The sequence below is a fragment of the Carassius auratus genome, unplaced genomic scaffold (genome assembly GCF_003368295.1).
Source record: "Carassius auratus strain Wakin unplaced genomic scaffold, ASM336829v1 scaf_tig00215788, whole genome shotgun sequence".
Classification (NCBI taxonomy): domain Eukaryota; kingdom Metazoa; phylum Chordata; class Actinopteri; order Cypriniformes; family Cyprinidae; genus Carassius; species Carassius auratus.
Window position 1 is genome coordinate 24092 of NW_020528245.1, and position 17095 is coordinate 41186.

Sequence of the window (17095 nt, forward strand, 5' to 3'; positions counted from 1 at the left end):
TAAATAAACTTGATTTATACATGTTCAAGATACATAATTTGTGCTTGTTAAACTAACATGACATTTTTATATTTTGCATTCATATATGCTGAGGTTTCAATAAATAAAACTAACCTGATTAAGTTTTAGAATACTATAAGCTGACTGAAGTTAAAAATAGCTTAGATTCCATGAACAAATGTCAATGAACAATGACAGCACATAAGTACTCCTATCACTTTACTCATTTCATTTATTCATCACTTCAAGTAAAAGACAATGCACAGTCAAACATGTTGAGGAAAAGGTGAACAGTAATAACCATTCATACAGTAACTGCAACAAAAACATTAAGACAAAAACAGGTGTAGAGGAAAAGGTGAACAATATCAAGTTGTCAAAAGCATACCTTGACATTTTTGTTTTCAATTTTAAAATCATAAGAAGTCAAATTCATGCATTTCTTTTAACAGTACAACTCATTTTTATGTATGTATTACAGAAGTAAACGAACAGTATCAAGTTATTAAAAAACAGAAGACTATCTTCTGCACTACCTCAAATGTATTGTTCATTTCAGGTGGGTAGTTGAGATTTAAGGCATACATAAGACCATTAGCATTGCCATAGCTAACGCAAAGTTGTCCAAGCCTTGCAAGATGTTCTGGCATTTCAGAGCAATCCCGATGTCATCTGATCTGTCACGGAATTTGAGAATGTAGATTCCCACTGTGGTCTCCTCTGTGGATTTTTGGATGAAGGCTTCGTCATCATCCTGCAGAATGCACAGACAAATGAGATTGGACAGAACACCGGGGCACTGCTTTAGGAATATTCAAAGAAATGAAATTCCAATCATTTAATAATGTAGATATCATGAAAAATGTGAACTTGTATATAATGAGAACCAGACAAGACCAAGAAAGACAGATGACTGATTACAGATTACTGTTAGACCTCAGTTCTAGGATTGTGGATGGTAGTCCTACAAGTTTAGATCAAAGATACCCAATTGTGCAGTGGTCAGCAACCTTACGGCAGGCAGATGGATAATTACAGAATACCAATAATAATGTACTGATGTGCTTTGTCGTGGTATCATACAATAGCAGAGGGAGGTGAGACAAGAGTAATTAAAGCTACACTGTGTAATAGTTAAAGTTGATTTTTTTGTTGCCGAAAACACTTTGTTCTTTCAAAATTATATGTTTTCAATGTTTATACAATTCAAACAACAAATTAAGTATTCTCTTAAGTGTATAAGTAAGTTGCCATTTAAAATACATACGAGTGAATTGTTCTAATGGCGGAAGCCATGTTGAGCCTCCATCTTGAAAATAAATCAGCCAAAGAGGGACATACCTGGAAATGCAAGCTTTGTGTGCATCTCTAATGGTTACATAATACACTGATGAATGAGCACTGCTTTTAAATGAACATTTATTTAAAAACATTTATTTTACCAAATTTAATTTCCTAATGGCATAAACAGGCTTTACTCCCTTGAAACCTTAACTGGAATGTAACTGTGACTTCCCGAATGGGTGAACACATGCACACGCGCGCACACATCACTTGTGAAGTAAAATTGAAAATTGAGGATGCAGTGCATCGGGATTAGAGGTCGACCGATTTATCAGTTTTGCCGATTAATCGGCACCGATAGTTGATTGGTGGAACAGTCAGTTATCGGCAAAAATCCCTGCTGATAGTTTTCCGTGTTTCGTCCTCTGCTGGAGCGACTGAAAGTTTCCCAGGTTGGGTCTGTTGCTGCAGCGGCTGAGAAGGCTCTGTTTTCATTATACAGTGTGAGAGCGGCCTCTAATGGCTGAAATAACTGACAGCATGTGCTGCTTGTTTAGACACCTAAAACGTCATAAACCGGAAAACCGGTAGAATATTAAAAAAAAAAACTGTATATACATTTTTGGTCAACAGCCCAGCACTAATTAGTTGTACATGTTCTCATATCCATATATTTTGTTCTACTAATAATCTCAAGTTTAACTGGGTTTTGCTTTTACACGATTCTTTCATAGTGTTCAAATTTTCACCTTCGTTTCTAATTTTCACCTTTTTTAATATATATTAAAATGTAGAATATTAGTTGACAGCCCTAATGCTCATTCATGTTTATTTCACGCTGTAACTGGTATTATTGAGGAAGAGAAGATCATGTGCTTCTATTGAGCTGAGACTGAGCGATCTCATGCCACAGCGCCAAAACGGTATTTATGTTTTTGAATTTAGTAAGAAAACGGACATAATTTGAAATCTGAGACTTTGTTTCATATCAATAATAACAAAGCACAAAGATTATTGTGAGTTATTGGATGGGATGTGCACTACAATGTTCCATTCATTCATCAACTGAAAACAGGATGATTACTAGATTCCTGGGATTTAAGAATTGATATTGGTTCAGAAAAATGAGAATTGATTAAAATATATTATATTATATGAGTGATGTCTACAATGTACTATGTTCATTACACCAGAAATGAACCAATCAGAAGTTGGACCATTTTCCATATTCACCATTCAGTACTGAGGTAAAACTTAACTTACACTTAATCATTCATTCACACCAAATCAAGCATTCTTTAGTTTATGTTTTAGCATTATTTTGATTTTAATGTTTGCGTGTGTCTTATTGTGTTTTTGTCACTGCAGACAAGCTGAAGGCTAAATCCTCAATTGATTCTTTCTCTCTATGGATCTTATCGTTTTTAGACAGAATTTAGGATATGTAAGTATTAAAATTAAATCTGAAAAAATGTAGTTTACAGTTCAGCAGTTTGTAAGTCTGGTAACCTGAGTTCTTGACATTTCTACATAATGCCCAGGGGCATAGGATGGGGCCTAAGGATGGGTGAAGGGACAGATGAGCAAATGGTCTTCTAGATCTTACTTCTTACAGTATGTCCCTTTTAGCAGTAGTTAAAAATAGTGTACATAAAATAGTAAACTCTGCACCACTAGCAGCATTAAAGGATCCTGATTTGTTAAAATTAACCAGCTGGACTGGACAAAGCAACATTGACTGAAGAGAGAGGGATTCACTGTTAATGCCAGATAAAATAAATTTAATAATAATTTAACAAATTTGATAAATTATAAATGTATTTTATACACTTTAAATAATAATTTAAATAAAGTTAAATGAGGTCTACAATTCATCTCTAGCATTTCCATTGTTGTATTCCATAGCAGACACACTCTCTCTATTTAGATCTAGATTAAAACATCTCTTTTGCCAAGAATTCGAATAATGCATCTCAGAAATTTTGACTGCAGTTGCGTCTGATCAAATTAGCATTCTTTATACTTTAGCTCCAGTTAAACTAATTAATTTTACTTTGTTGGAACAGCAGCTATGCTAATGATGTCTCTATGTGTTTCTCTGTTTCTTTTAGGATCTTCATCCCATGGTAACTAGGATTTTTTACAAGCTCCAGTCTGGATCCAGAACACCTGAGAAGAGATGATGCTGACCCCTCAGAGGACCCCAGATGATGCTAACCTTGAATCAACAAACAGAACTTACAAATATTGTCACAAGTGTGATTACATCATATGAATCATTCCTGTTATACAGTGACTTTTGTGTCCCAATGATGATTAATCATATTTTCTCTAAAATAAGTCACATATTTATAAGATATGGCTTAAATTATATATTTAGGTTTCATTTATCACTTTAAAAGGGATAGTAGAGATAAATACTATTTTGTATTTTACACACCTTTTTTTATTGATATATGCATTCAATTATATTATGTCCTTAGTGCAAAGTAATCAACTTCAACAAGAAATATAAACCAAAAAATTATAATAAAAAAAAAAATAATAACTTTTTAATTATGTTATAGACTAGGGTAAACTGCTTCTAATCATGAAAAATAGTTATATTATTTACAAATTCCTTCAATAAATGCATTCCTGAAGTCATTTTACACCCTGCTAGTACATACTTTCTCACCTTACAAAACCGACTGCAATTTCATTGAGACCATTTTATATAAGTGACAATTTATTTTTCCCACTGGAATTAGTCTGTACAAACTGAGGTAAACTTCAACTCTCACTCCTAAATTTTTTTCGTTTTTGAAATGTTATCCTGCTTGTCCCACCCTTAAAGTTCCACCCTGTTAGGCTATATTATGGAGAATGTTTGTCCTATCAAAAAAATTTAAAAACAAATCTGACATAGTTATAAAAGTTTTGTTAATCTGTAGAAGGTTAGCTAGCTAAAGGTTGATAACTCAGTGAGCTACTGTATGGCTAACTTAGCTCAAAATGTGCAACTAACAGGATATATATATATATATATATATATATATATATATATATATATATATATATATATATATATATATAGTCATCTGAACAGATAATCATTTTTCCACCATGATTTATTGTGATAAGGAATTTGGAAATCTGGATTATTATTTATTTATTTATTTATGGTATTGTTTTGATATGATATTATACAAGTGCAGTTCCACAAATTACAGATGGGAAACCATGCAGGGCAATGACGGAAAGCTTGTCCACTGTTAACTAACCTATTAACACTGGTGTTCCACCCTGTTATGCTCCTTTCCACTCTGTTAGACAATTCATTTTAAATAATAATTTCATAGCAACGTTAAATGTTTGGCATACTTTTGTGTTATTTTGTGAGGTGAGCAACACTAACAGCATTTTTTTTTTTTTTTTTTTTGAGGAATTTTTTATCATTTACAACCCTATTGCCAAAAATTGGCATAAAAAGTACCTGTTCTTAATAATTAACACATCCTATTCATCAATAATTGTTTTGTTATTGTTTTAAAAATAGAAAAAAATTATAATAAGATGTCAATAAGACGGCATGGCGCTCACTCTTAGCGCGCTAAGAAGACCTCAAAAGATATATCTTATCAAAGTTGTTTATGTTCCTAAGTGTGTTCCCCGAAGTGTGCCTTAGGAAACTTCTTAGTACGCTGCCTCTTACGTCCAACGTTACAATGGCGCTCTCCTAAGTGAGGGTGCTAAATTAGTTGGCATTGATTGCTCATGAATCGATTTTCCACTTCACACGAAGTTGCAATAAAGCATTAAGAAAGACAACACATTCTATGCAAATGAACATTCCTCAAATTATTACAGTAACATTTATTTCAACATATTTTAAGTTATCAGTAGAATATAGACTATAAATTAAATTATCAAATGGTCAGTAATATGTTCACACGATATGTTGTGACGGTTAGACGAACCGGGTATCGTTAGACGCACCGGGTATCGCTCGCTAATCTTCCACCCTCATTATCCCGTTGTGCCGCTTCTTGACATGGGTTTAACGACTTCTAAAAATTATATAATAAACTTTTATATTAATGGTAAGGTACAATCAGAATTGATTGGCAAGCAGCTGCAGTTACTTCTGTTTAATGCAGTATTGATTGCCATTGGTTAATGTTTTCAATAAAAAGCAATCTGTCTACAATGAACAGAGAGAGAGAGAGTTAGAGTTAGACACAGAATATGCTGGGGAAGCAACGTAAAAAAGGGCACCAAGCTTCTCGTCAGAGGAACTTGAAGTGTTGCTGGACCTTGCCACCAGGTCAGTGATCACACCCCTATAGATGGTCCACTATAACCTGCACGTTTATGGTCGCGTGTCCCTTTCACGATATGTACGCCTCATCAATCACTGATGCATTGGCGATAGGGATGAGTGTGCCATCCACCAGGATGTAATCCCCGGCATGGCAGATAAGGGCATTGGTGACACAGAGGTCTTGATTAGGCCGTAGCCCTCTCCCACGACCTCGATGAAGCTCTCTGTAGCAAAAAATAAAATAAAAATAAAAACGTAGCGCTACAAGCAGCTGGACTTCAGGGCTTAAAGCAAAATTCCGCCGCGTTACCCTGGCAAGCGCAGGTCTGAGAAGGTCCAGCAGCTCCATAATGAGCTGTCTTGGGAGGTATTTTTTTTTATATATATATACCTATAGCCACATCAGGCAAAATGTCAAAAGGGAGTAAATTTGCAGAATTAAAAAATTTAATTAATTTTAATTACATTACAAAATAGCCTAGGCTAATTACCACCATATTAGTTCTGATACCACATAAAGTCAACTTCATAGTCTTAAAATGTCCATAACATAAAATCACTGTTTAGCTACAATATTATCAACATACCATATTTTGACCTCAAAATTTAAAAAAATACTGCTGCCCAGTGGCGGTGACTTTTGAGCTCTAACAACACTAAGAGAGAGCTTACGAATGGTTCAGACCAACCTTACGAAAGTGTGACTTACAGAAGATATACTTAGCTTACGAACGTTTTGGGGAACCGGGCCGTAAATGTTAAACAATAATAAGCTTTTCTTGGATAGTATCCAAGTATCCAGATTATTAACATGTGGTGATAATCTTTATGTCCCTAACAGGGTGGAATATTTTCATGGCCAGTGTCTGAACAATCTACATTTAATTATTATTTTTTTAATTGGTCCCCTTGACCAATATACATTCCTAATAGTTAAACAATCACTATTTTGTTAGAATGCAAAAAACATAAAAAGCATGTAACTTTGTTTTCTAACACGTATGAAGCCAAAATGTTACTGCATACCAGGAATGACTCATATAAAAATTGCTGTTAATAGTGTTCATCGTCTGGCTGACTACATCTTGTATTCTACTTTTACAAAACATTGTTTTAGACAGAAGCAATCTTGTTTTGTCTAAAAACAGATGCCATTCTATATACTGTAAAGTTTTAGGTTTTTTACATTGTAAAAAAATAAATAAAAAATAAAAGCGTAAAAAAAAAAATATTTAAGAAAAATTCATTTTTTAAAATCATTTTCATTGAAGAATAAACTTGAGGATTGTAGTCAACTTTAGCAACCCTGTTACTAAATAGACATATTAGATATATTATTTTTATATTAGGTTTTATCACACTCGGAACAACACAAACTTACTGAGTGCAATGGGTTATCATAAAACCAAGAATAGTTACAGTTTGTTATGATTGATTCATATGCAAGTAATTCTTATTCAGTGAAAAAAAAAGTTGTTAACATTCAATCTTTGTTTAAAATTGAGCATGAACATGAACCTTGACCTGACAAAGAGGTAAAGATTTAGCATAACAAAACTCTGTATCTGGAAAACACTCGGTCTGAACAGTCATCTGTCAGTCTGGTGGGAGTGATTTGTGTTTTTTTCTTCTTTTTACATCTTCAAAAACTGGCTTCTGTGTGCCAATAATAATCATAGTCACACAGTAAAAAACGTTGGGTTGTTTTTTTTTAACCTAAACTTTGGGTTACACATATTGGGTCAATGTGTTGAGTTATCTTAAAATTAGTTTTTTTGTTGTTGTTTTTTTTTTTTTTTTTTTTTTTTGTCGTTGGGTTAATTTAAGTTATAACCCAACTGAAGGGTTAAATATATCTTCCGCTTTACTCCGGTTCAAATTTTAACGGTCCAGTCAGCGACTCGGACTCAGCGCGGACATCAGCAGCAGCCTGTATGATTATGAAAGGTAAGTAACTGTTAATATAAACATATGATGTATATAACTGAAATAACATTAAGTAATGTGTCTGATACATTAATTATAATTTTTTTTTATATGTTAAAGTTTGTATTCCCTTTAGTCTGTTTGTTTCCCCCAGAGAATCAGATCGATTGTAAAGGAATGCTATTCCTGTTTGTTCGTCAGCATCAATACATTAAAAGATTAGCTGCAAAACTTTTTAGACAAGTAATACTTAAAGTTAATAAAAATGTCTGGTAAAATGTGAAAGTTTGACGAAATCATTACAATTAAGCTAGAAAAGCCGCACAGACCATTTATCGGATCAGGCCAATGAATGAAGCTGCTCGAGCGAACTGAGCTCACAAATCAGTCATGCGACAGACAACAGACTCCATGAGAATCGTTTGAATGAACCTGCAATTTTCTGTTATAAAAGTTCAAAACCCAGGCGAAAGAAAAGAGCACAGTCGTGAGGCAATCCGCTCTTTCAGCGGAAATTTATAGCAGTGCACCAAATTTACATTACGTTACTACAACCAACCTTTAAGCGGGGAGTGAGTTGCTGACTGGAACGTTAAAATTTTAACGGAGTGAAGCGGGAATCATATTTAACCCAGCAGTTGGGTTATAACTAAAAATAACCCAACAACGAAAAAAAAATTACCCAACAAATTTTAAGATAACCCAACACATTGACCCAATATGTTAGGGTTAGGTTAACCCAAGGGTTAGGTTAAAAAAACAAACCAACATTTTTTACTGTGTACACATTCTGAACTCTATTAGGGTTAGACAACACGTTTCAGGACATGCTCATTGTCAAAATCATACTCTAGATTTAAAGGTGCTGTAGGGAACTTTTGTAAAAAAAAAAAAAAAAAAAAGTTTTTCACATATTTGTTAAACCTGTCATTATGTCCTGACAGTAGAATATGAGACAGATAATCTGTGAAAAAATCAAGCTCCTCTGGCTCCTCCCAGTGGTCCTATTGCCATTTGCAGAAACTCCATCGCTCCCGGTAAAAAATAACCAATCAGAGCTGCGGCCCGTAACTTTGTTTGTGTTCAAAATGTAGAACAATGTATGTAATAAGCGAGTACACCATGAATCCATTTTCCAAAACGTGTTATTGGCTTGTCCTGAATCACTAGGGTGCACCTATAATAAGTGTTTATATTCTGACTATTTTAGATTGCTTCGGGGATACCGCGGCGGAGTAACCCAGTACCTTTGTGATTGTTCATAGACATAAACAGTGAAAAGTAGTTCCGGCTACGATGTTCTTTCGCAGTTCTGTTTATTAACCACTAGAGTGTCAAAAGTTCCCTATCGCAGCTTTGATTCTGTCACATGGAATTGATGTTGATAGTATCGAAATTATGCAGCCAAGTGATGAAATGTCAGATCGTTATTTAGTTTTGTGCAAACTTCATATAGCCAAAATTGTAAATTCTACTTCTTGTTACAAGTACGGAAGAACCATCACTTCTTCCACAAAAGACTGCTTTTTAAGTTATCTTCCTGATGTATCTGAATTCCTTAGCATATCAGAATCAGAATCAGAATGAGCTTTATTGCCAGGTTCACACGTACGAGGAATTTGTTTTCTTGACAGAAGCTCCACAGTGCGACATGACAGTGACAGAACAAAAAACACAAGATGTAATAAAATGAAAAAAAAATTATATATATATATATATATATATATATATATATATATATATATATATATATATATATATATATATATATGTGACCTTTGGTTAATCTGGCCCGGTTTGCCCCATTCTTCCACAGCACTCACACACACTCAGATTGTGGATGATGTTTTACTTTATTTCCTTGCACACAGAGCAGTGGAAAGAAGAGAATTGTGAGTCACGCTAATACAGCTCCATCCACAGCAGTTCCCTCTAGCTCTGCTGTTCTCAGTATAACGGTTTACTCAAATTGTTGTACTTAAAACAACAAAAGTAAAACACATTTTGAAATGTAATTTTTACAGGAAATTATACACACTTTTTCCAATACTCTTTCTAGATGTAATGTTTTGTGATCATATAATATACAGAGTACAAAATAATCATCCATTTTACGGTAACAGTAGAATAAAATTGAATGGAAAACTAAGTAAAACAATGAATTGAGAGCTCTACAAAATACAGTTTACAATAAACATTCTAAACGTGGAAAGAAGATAATTGTGAGTCATGCTAATACAGCTCCATCTGTTTGAGAAATGATTTCAGTTTTTTTAGAGAGCATATGGAAAAAATGGCGCACATTAATAGATAATGGAGTTCGTGCAAACAGAAATAAAACTATCAAATTACCCAAAAATACGAACAGAAAACACACTCAAAAATCAATTAATGTCCACTGTGTGCAACCCCTAACATACATCTCCTAACATTCAATATAAAACCAGTATTTTTACTTTTAATGTGGAGCTGCAACAGAAATGACTCACCCACAGCAGTTCCCTCTAGCTCTGCTGCAGTTCATTCGAACTCAGTGCGCTATAGCGCCACCAGCGCAGCCAATAGGAAGCGCGATCACATTACAGCAGGATTTAATTAAAGAACCCTCATCTATAATATTTATCCCGTTACATACACCCCCCTTAAATCCTGCTTAATGTGGACAAACCATAACAAGAAAAACCAACAGTGAAGAAAGATAAAGAAAAAAAAGGGTATGGAATTCTCACTTTATGTTTTCAATTATTAAAGAAGAGAAGACAAACTGCACTTGGAGTATGATTATCAGCCAATCAATGGATTCTTCAATAAGAAGTACCTAGAGACAAGGGAGGCACCTAACCCCGGTCTGGAAGTATTTTCCTGTGCCTGCTGGGACAGCCTCAACTTGTCTTGGCTGTGAGCACACCACAGATTCCACATCTTGGATGACTTCATTCTTGTCATGTTCTGCTTGAGTTGAGTTAGAGTATTGACCTCCTTCATCAGGCAAATCAACATCACTCGTCACATTTACATCACTTATCACTTTGACATCATTTATTTCCTGCAGGTTCCCAGCATCAGTGCCTGCCGAGTCCAGTATCTCAGAAACACAATCTGACACGTCAGGTAAGGCTGTAAAGTTTGTATGTTTATCCTCGTCATCAAAACCACCAGGATTACTCAATACCCAGTTTGCAGTTCGTTCATCATGATCAACTTCCTGAGGATCATTTTCATCATTCACATCATCATTCTTTTGATCAGATTCCTGATGTTCATCAACTGGTAGGAAGTTCACCGATAACAACATATTTCTATGGACTACCCTCACTTTGTCAGAGTTGATTTCTCGAATCCTGTAAACATTGATACCAGGATACACTGCAGTGACTTCATATGGAGATGACTCCCATTTGTCAGAAACTCTTCTTCTACCTTTTTCACCTCTGTTCGCAACCAACACTCTATCTCCAACAGCCAGTGGACAGCCTTTTACCTTTCTGTTGTAAAGTCTGCCATGTCGTTCCTGCTCTCTCAGAGTGTGCATCCTTGCTATGTGAGCTGCTTCACACAAATATGTCTTCAACTTGGACACAAAATCTTTGTAATCCACCACATCTTGATTAAGAAGCACATTCTGAAACAGGACATCAATTGGAAGACGAGGAACCCGTTGTCTCATGTTCTGTACAGTTGTAACAGAAAGTAAGTTGCTGAAGCATCTGTGGCCATTTAGATTTAACTTTAGGGGGTAATGTCCTGATCATGCTTCCAAGAGTCCTACTGAACCTCTCAGCAATGCCGTTACCCATGGGGTGGTATGGTGTTGTGTGTGATTTATCTACACCTGCCAGGGTCAATAGTTCCTTGATTAACTTGCTCTCGAAATTAGCCCCCTGGTAAGAATGAATCCTTTTGGGGAATCCATAGACCAGAAAGAAGTCATTCCAGAGTCTTCTCGCAACCTGTTTTGCTGATTGATTCTGGCATGGAAATGCGTGGGCCATTTTTGTAAAATGATCAGTCACAATCAGCACATCTACCGACTTTCCTTCTTTGACCTCTGCTGACCAAAAGTCAATGCAGACCAGCTCAAGTGGTTCTGATGTACGGATATTTTCCAGTGGAGCACAAGCATTGGGTTCTGAGGTTTTACCAACCACACATCGATGACAATTCTTCACATGATCATCGATATCTTTTTTCATACCAATCCAGAAGAATCGTTGTCTTGCTAGAGACAGTGTTCTGCTACGTCCTTGATGTCCTACGGCATCATGGAGACCATGAAGAACTTGCGCTTTCAATGAAGCAGGTACAACAAACAGGTAGAGTTTCTTGTTTAGCTTCAGGTCTCTCTTTACCTTATAAGGTACACCATTACAGACAACCAGTTTATCATGGTGTTTCAACAGTTTCCGCACACTTGTGGATTCCTTTGTTTGTTCTTTCTTAGATGGTTTCCGACATCTTTCAATGTAGTACAAAATCCGACTCAAGGTACTGTCTTTCTCCTGTTCAAACACGATGTTGCTGTGTTGCAAAGGAGGGCTAAACTGTTGTGGTTGTGAAATGGCTGGCACTGTACCCAATACTTCACTCAAACCTCCAGTAATGTGTGCTGCTAACACTGCAGAAACTTCCTGGCACCCAGAAGAACCTGAAGGTGAGAGTCCATCACTGGTTGGGTCACAAGAACATTTCCCATCCTTCTGCACCACCTGATGATTACTTGTGCACTTGAAAGCATCTTGGACAGTGTTGTCGACTACACAGCTAACATCCTTCAAGAGAGACAAGTAGGGTTCAGTGATAAGGCGATGTCCTATGCAAGACTGAACAAATGGCTCACGGCTCAAAGCATCAGCGACAACATTTTTCGTTCCTGGGACATACTTCAGATCAAAACTGTAAGATGAAGTTTTGCCACCCATCGTTACTCACATGCATCAAGTCGGGGTTTAGTCAGGATATATGTAAGAGGATTGTTGTCGGTCCATGCCGTAAAGTGCCGTCCCCTCAGCCAATGGCTAAACTTCTCACAGATAGCCCACTTTAAGGCAAAGAACTCCAATCTGTGAGCTGGATAGTTCATTTGTGAGCGAGACAGAGTTCTGCTTGCAAAGGTTATGGGTCTTGCAATCTCTTCACCTGGCAGAACCTGTGATAATACAGCTCCCACTCCGTCGAAAGATGCATTGACAGCCAAAACAAAAGGTCGGTCAAAGTCTGGGTGAGCCAGTGTTACATTTTTAGTTAGTTCTAGTTTTAGTGTGTGCAAGGCTTCTTCACAATCAGCTGTACAGTCAGTCGGTGAAAGTTTGAGGTAACTAATTTTCTTTCTTGGATTACGTCCTTTTGTGACAGTTTTACTGAACCTGATGTCAACTTGAATAGAGGCTTTGCTTTTGCTGAGCATCCTTCAATAAAATGTTGATAGTACAGAACCATTCCAAGAAAGGACCTGATCTTTTTCTGACATGGTGTTTTTCCATCAGGTTCCATCAGATCAGAAGCTTGAATATTGTTAATTGCCTCAACTTTACCAGGATCAGTCTTAATCCCTTCTTCACATACAATGTGGCCATGGAATTTCACAGACCGCCTCAAGAAACAGCATTTCTTTGGAGCCAACTTTAGATTGTGATGTGACAACCGCAAAATAACCAATTCAAGACGTTGGAGGGCTACTGACTCAGAAGGGGCAAACACCATCAAATCATCAAGGTAACAAAGAACGCTGCTGAAATTCTCATCTCCAAAAATAGACATCATCATTCTCATGAAAGTGGCTGGGCTATTAGAGAGACCCTGAGGAAGCCTATTATACTCATGAAGTCCAAATGGGGAAGAGAAAGCAGTATACTTTTTGTGTTCTTCTTCTAGGGGGACATTGTAATACCCTGAGGTAAGATCCATGGTTGAGAAGAAAGTGTTGCCTCCTAAAGCAGCTAACACATCAGACTGGTGTGGTAAAGGATAAGCGTCTCTGATAGTCCTCGCGTTTAACCACCTAAAATCAGTGCAAATTCTGAGATCTCCATTCTTCTTCCAAACTAGTACGAGAGGGGAAGCATAGTCACTATGTGACTTGCGAATGATTGCTTTTTTCCTCCATCTCATTCAAAGCTGTCCTCAATTTAGCATACTGGCTTGGTGGTATACGCCTATATGGAAATCGGAAGGGTTTGTCATCCGTGAGATTAATCCGATGGACAAAGGCTTTAGCCTCTCCACAGTCCATTTTGTCTCTTGAGAAAACTGATTCATATTTCTCAATAATTTGCATCAACTTGTCTTTCCAGTGGGCTGAAACTTCACATGACTCCAAGTCAAGTTCACCAAGGTTCAAATCACTCAAGACTCGCTTCATCTCTTCACTGGATCTAGGTGGTAAGGGTTCCTCAGTACACTGCAGATTAGATTGAATCTGTTTCGGCAACGGTAAATCTTGCACAGCAATACAAGGTGACACGTCAGCTAATTTTGCATTTCTCTTCAACACAACTCTGTGATTAGTGGGATTGATGACTTTTAAGGGAATAGAACCATCTCCCCATAGTGGTGTAATGACCCTTCCGACCAATATTTGCCTTGGTCTTGTTCTGGACTTGGTCGGTTCCACAATAACAGTGCTTCCCACTGAAAAGACAGAAGACTGAGGTAGCTTACCCCAAACCAGATGTTCTGTTTGTGGCTCTAAAATCACACTCCTATGTAACTTTACTGTACCGACTTTTTCAGGTATGGATTCGCCTCTCCATCTTTCTGCATTTGAGAAAAGAGATAGAAACAAACAACACTCATCACTCTCATTGTTACTTGACTTAGACATGAGCCTCCAGTAACCATCAGTTTCTCTCAGTTGCATCAGAAGTCTCTTTATGACGTTTTTGTGCCCAAAATCATCTCTTCGGTCTGCCCAGGCACAACTAAAGCAGGAATTATCATGGAGCAACCGTACACTGTAGCTTTAAGATCATAGACTGCAGTGGGGGCAACACGATGGCCACCACAACCAACAATAACAATATCTTCTGCTGGCTGACTTATCATATCTGGGATATTTTTCAGCACCCGTTCTTCAGTGGACTCGCTAATAGTACATGCCATTGATCCACTATCAATTAAAACCTTAATGACGAGATCATTTTCAACTGAAACAGATGTGTAAAACAAGCTATCAGCTTTTGGAACTTTCTGAACACCCTGAAAGATGACCGTTTTGTCTGAAGTTACATCACTGAACATTTGACATAAAGACTCATAATCCTTTTCATCTTCAAAACTGGATATGGGAGATTCACTCTCAAGATCTACGTGATCCTCCCTCACACGTAGATCACTTAGTTTGACTGCTGGTTGGCTGAGGAAGCATTCTTCCTTTCCTTTGGACACCGGAATCTGGGATGGTCAGGCGAAAAACACTGGAAACAGAGCCTTTTGTCTTTACAGTGAGTAAAAGCAGAATGTGACGTGTCCTTGCACACTAAGCACGGTGTATCATTCAAGCCTGGAATTCTTGGCATGGTGTTTCTCTTCCTATACTCCTTGCTCGCCTGTGCATTACTACTATTATTCATCAGAACTCTTTCCAACATATCGATCACTTTTTCCAGAGCCATGTTTTCTGACTGTTTTGACTGAAGTGAATCTTGTTCAGCTTTCACTGTGTTTGGAGCCAGGACTTACACGCATCTCATTCATAGTGATTTTATTTTCACATTCAATCTGTCTGTTTCCTTGTCCAGTGGCTCTGAGATTTTTATCTGAATGATACTCGTTAAGGATCTCTTGCACTTCATGAGCCGTCCATTTGTCAATGATTTTTGAACGAAACGTCAGTGCTAGATCTAAATTTGGACAGTTCCTAATGAACATGTGTGTGACTTCGTTCAGTTGGTTGTCTAGTACCTTTCCCTGTTGTTTCAGGCATTCAGCTGTGATGTCAGCAGTATGGTTCAGGCGTAACCAGTAATCAAAGGGATCCTCCCGAGGTTCTGGAAGAGTAGTGTAGAAATCTTGTAAAGGGACAGGAGAATACTGATGACAACTGAAATGCTTCCGTAATAAGGTGTAGATTGCATCTGGATTCGTTCTGATATCTAATCCGCTTGACAGTATCCCCACCACATCTTTGGCTTTGCCTCTCAAGTGGATTAAAATTTCTTCACCTTGCTCTTCAGTAGGCAGAAACCCCTTTTTTATGAAGTTCTTCATGAGCTCCACCCACTCATCGAGTGTAACAGTGTCTGATGTATCGCCTCTGAAAGTAGGAGGATCTTTAACTTCCCTCTGACGCACTACTTGAATCTGTGATGCACTTGACATGGAGCACTGCTCAGGCGTGTATCTACTATTGTGGTTATTTTGAGTTTGCTTAGGTGCAACTTCTGATTGACTTTGCAAATTCAAATGTGCAAGGATACTATCTGCCAGTTGAAGGCCTACTTGCTGCACTATGTTACCCATCTGACTCATCATGTCACTGGTAAGGACTGGAGTTGATGTACTAATTGGCCATGTAGTTTCAGAAGTGCAATTCACATTAACAGGGTTTTCATTAGCATTTGGCTCAAGAAATGCATTTGCTTCTAACCCCATACCATTGTTAGTGGCACCCTTTTTAGAGCTAATATCTGGGAAAGGAATAGGTGTCACTAATAGACCTCTCCCTCGACCAACACTAACCGGACTGCCCAAATAACGAGATCCCGTTAACCTATTGTTTTCCATAATTAAGTAATAGGAGTATATAAATGGGAAAAGAAAAAAACCAATGTGTGTACTATATTATACTGCTGTGATACCTGGAGTCAATAAAATATCAAACCACTTCAGAGTGTCCATAAAAGCTTAGCTGAAGGTCCTGTGCAGTGAAGAATGACGATAGGTCCGCCGGTCCGATGTTGGGATGATCTTCGACCACCTTGATTGAAGTCCTGAGTCACGGCACCAATGTGACCTTTGGTTAATCTGGCCCGGTTTGCCCCATTCTTCCACAGCACTCACACACACTCAGATTGTGGATGATGTTTTACTTTATTTCCCTGCACACAGAGCAGTGGAAATAAGAGAATTGTGAGTCACGGTAATACAGCTCCATCTTTTTGAGAAATGATTTCAGTTTTTTTAGAGAGCACATGGAAAAAATGGCCCACATTAATAGATAATGGAGTTCGTGCAAACAGAAATAAAACTATCAAATTACCCAAAAATACGAACAGAAAACACACTCAAAAATCAATTAATGTCCACTGTGTGCAATCCCTAACATACATCTCCTAACATTCAATATAAAACCAGTATTTTTACTTTTAATGTGGAGCTGCAACATAAATGACTCAACCACAGCAGTTCCCTCTAGCTCTGCTGCAGTTCGTTCGAAACTCCGTGCGCTATAGCGCCACCAGCGCAGCCAATAGGAAGCGCGATCACATTTCAGCAGGATTTCATTAAAGAACCCTCATCTATAATATTTATCCGTTACATATATATAGGTAGATAATGAAATAGGTAGATAAGGAACGAAAATATACAAATTGACAATGTATGGCATGAGCATTATGTATGTACAGGTATATTATGTGCAAACAA

The 17095-nt window shown here is 37.2% G+C and overlaps 1 long non-coding RNA gene across 1 annotated transcript; it reads right to left on the reverse strand.

Moving 5' to 3' along the window:
• Positions 1 to 216: 216 nt before the first annotated feature.
• On the reverse strand, positions 217 to 16825 carry LOC113095800 (uncharacterized). Its single transcript, XR_003288418.1, has 2 exons — positions 16309 to 16825; positions 217 to 754 (listed from the first exon to the last, which is right to left on the reverse strand). It is a non-coding gene; the product is annotated as an uncharacterized LOC113095800 (long non-coding RNA).
• Between the last annotated feature and the right edge of the window lie 270 nt (positions 16826 to 17095).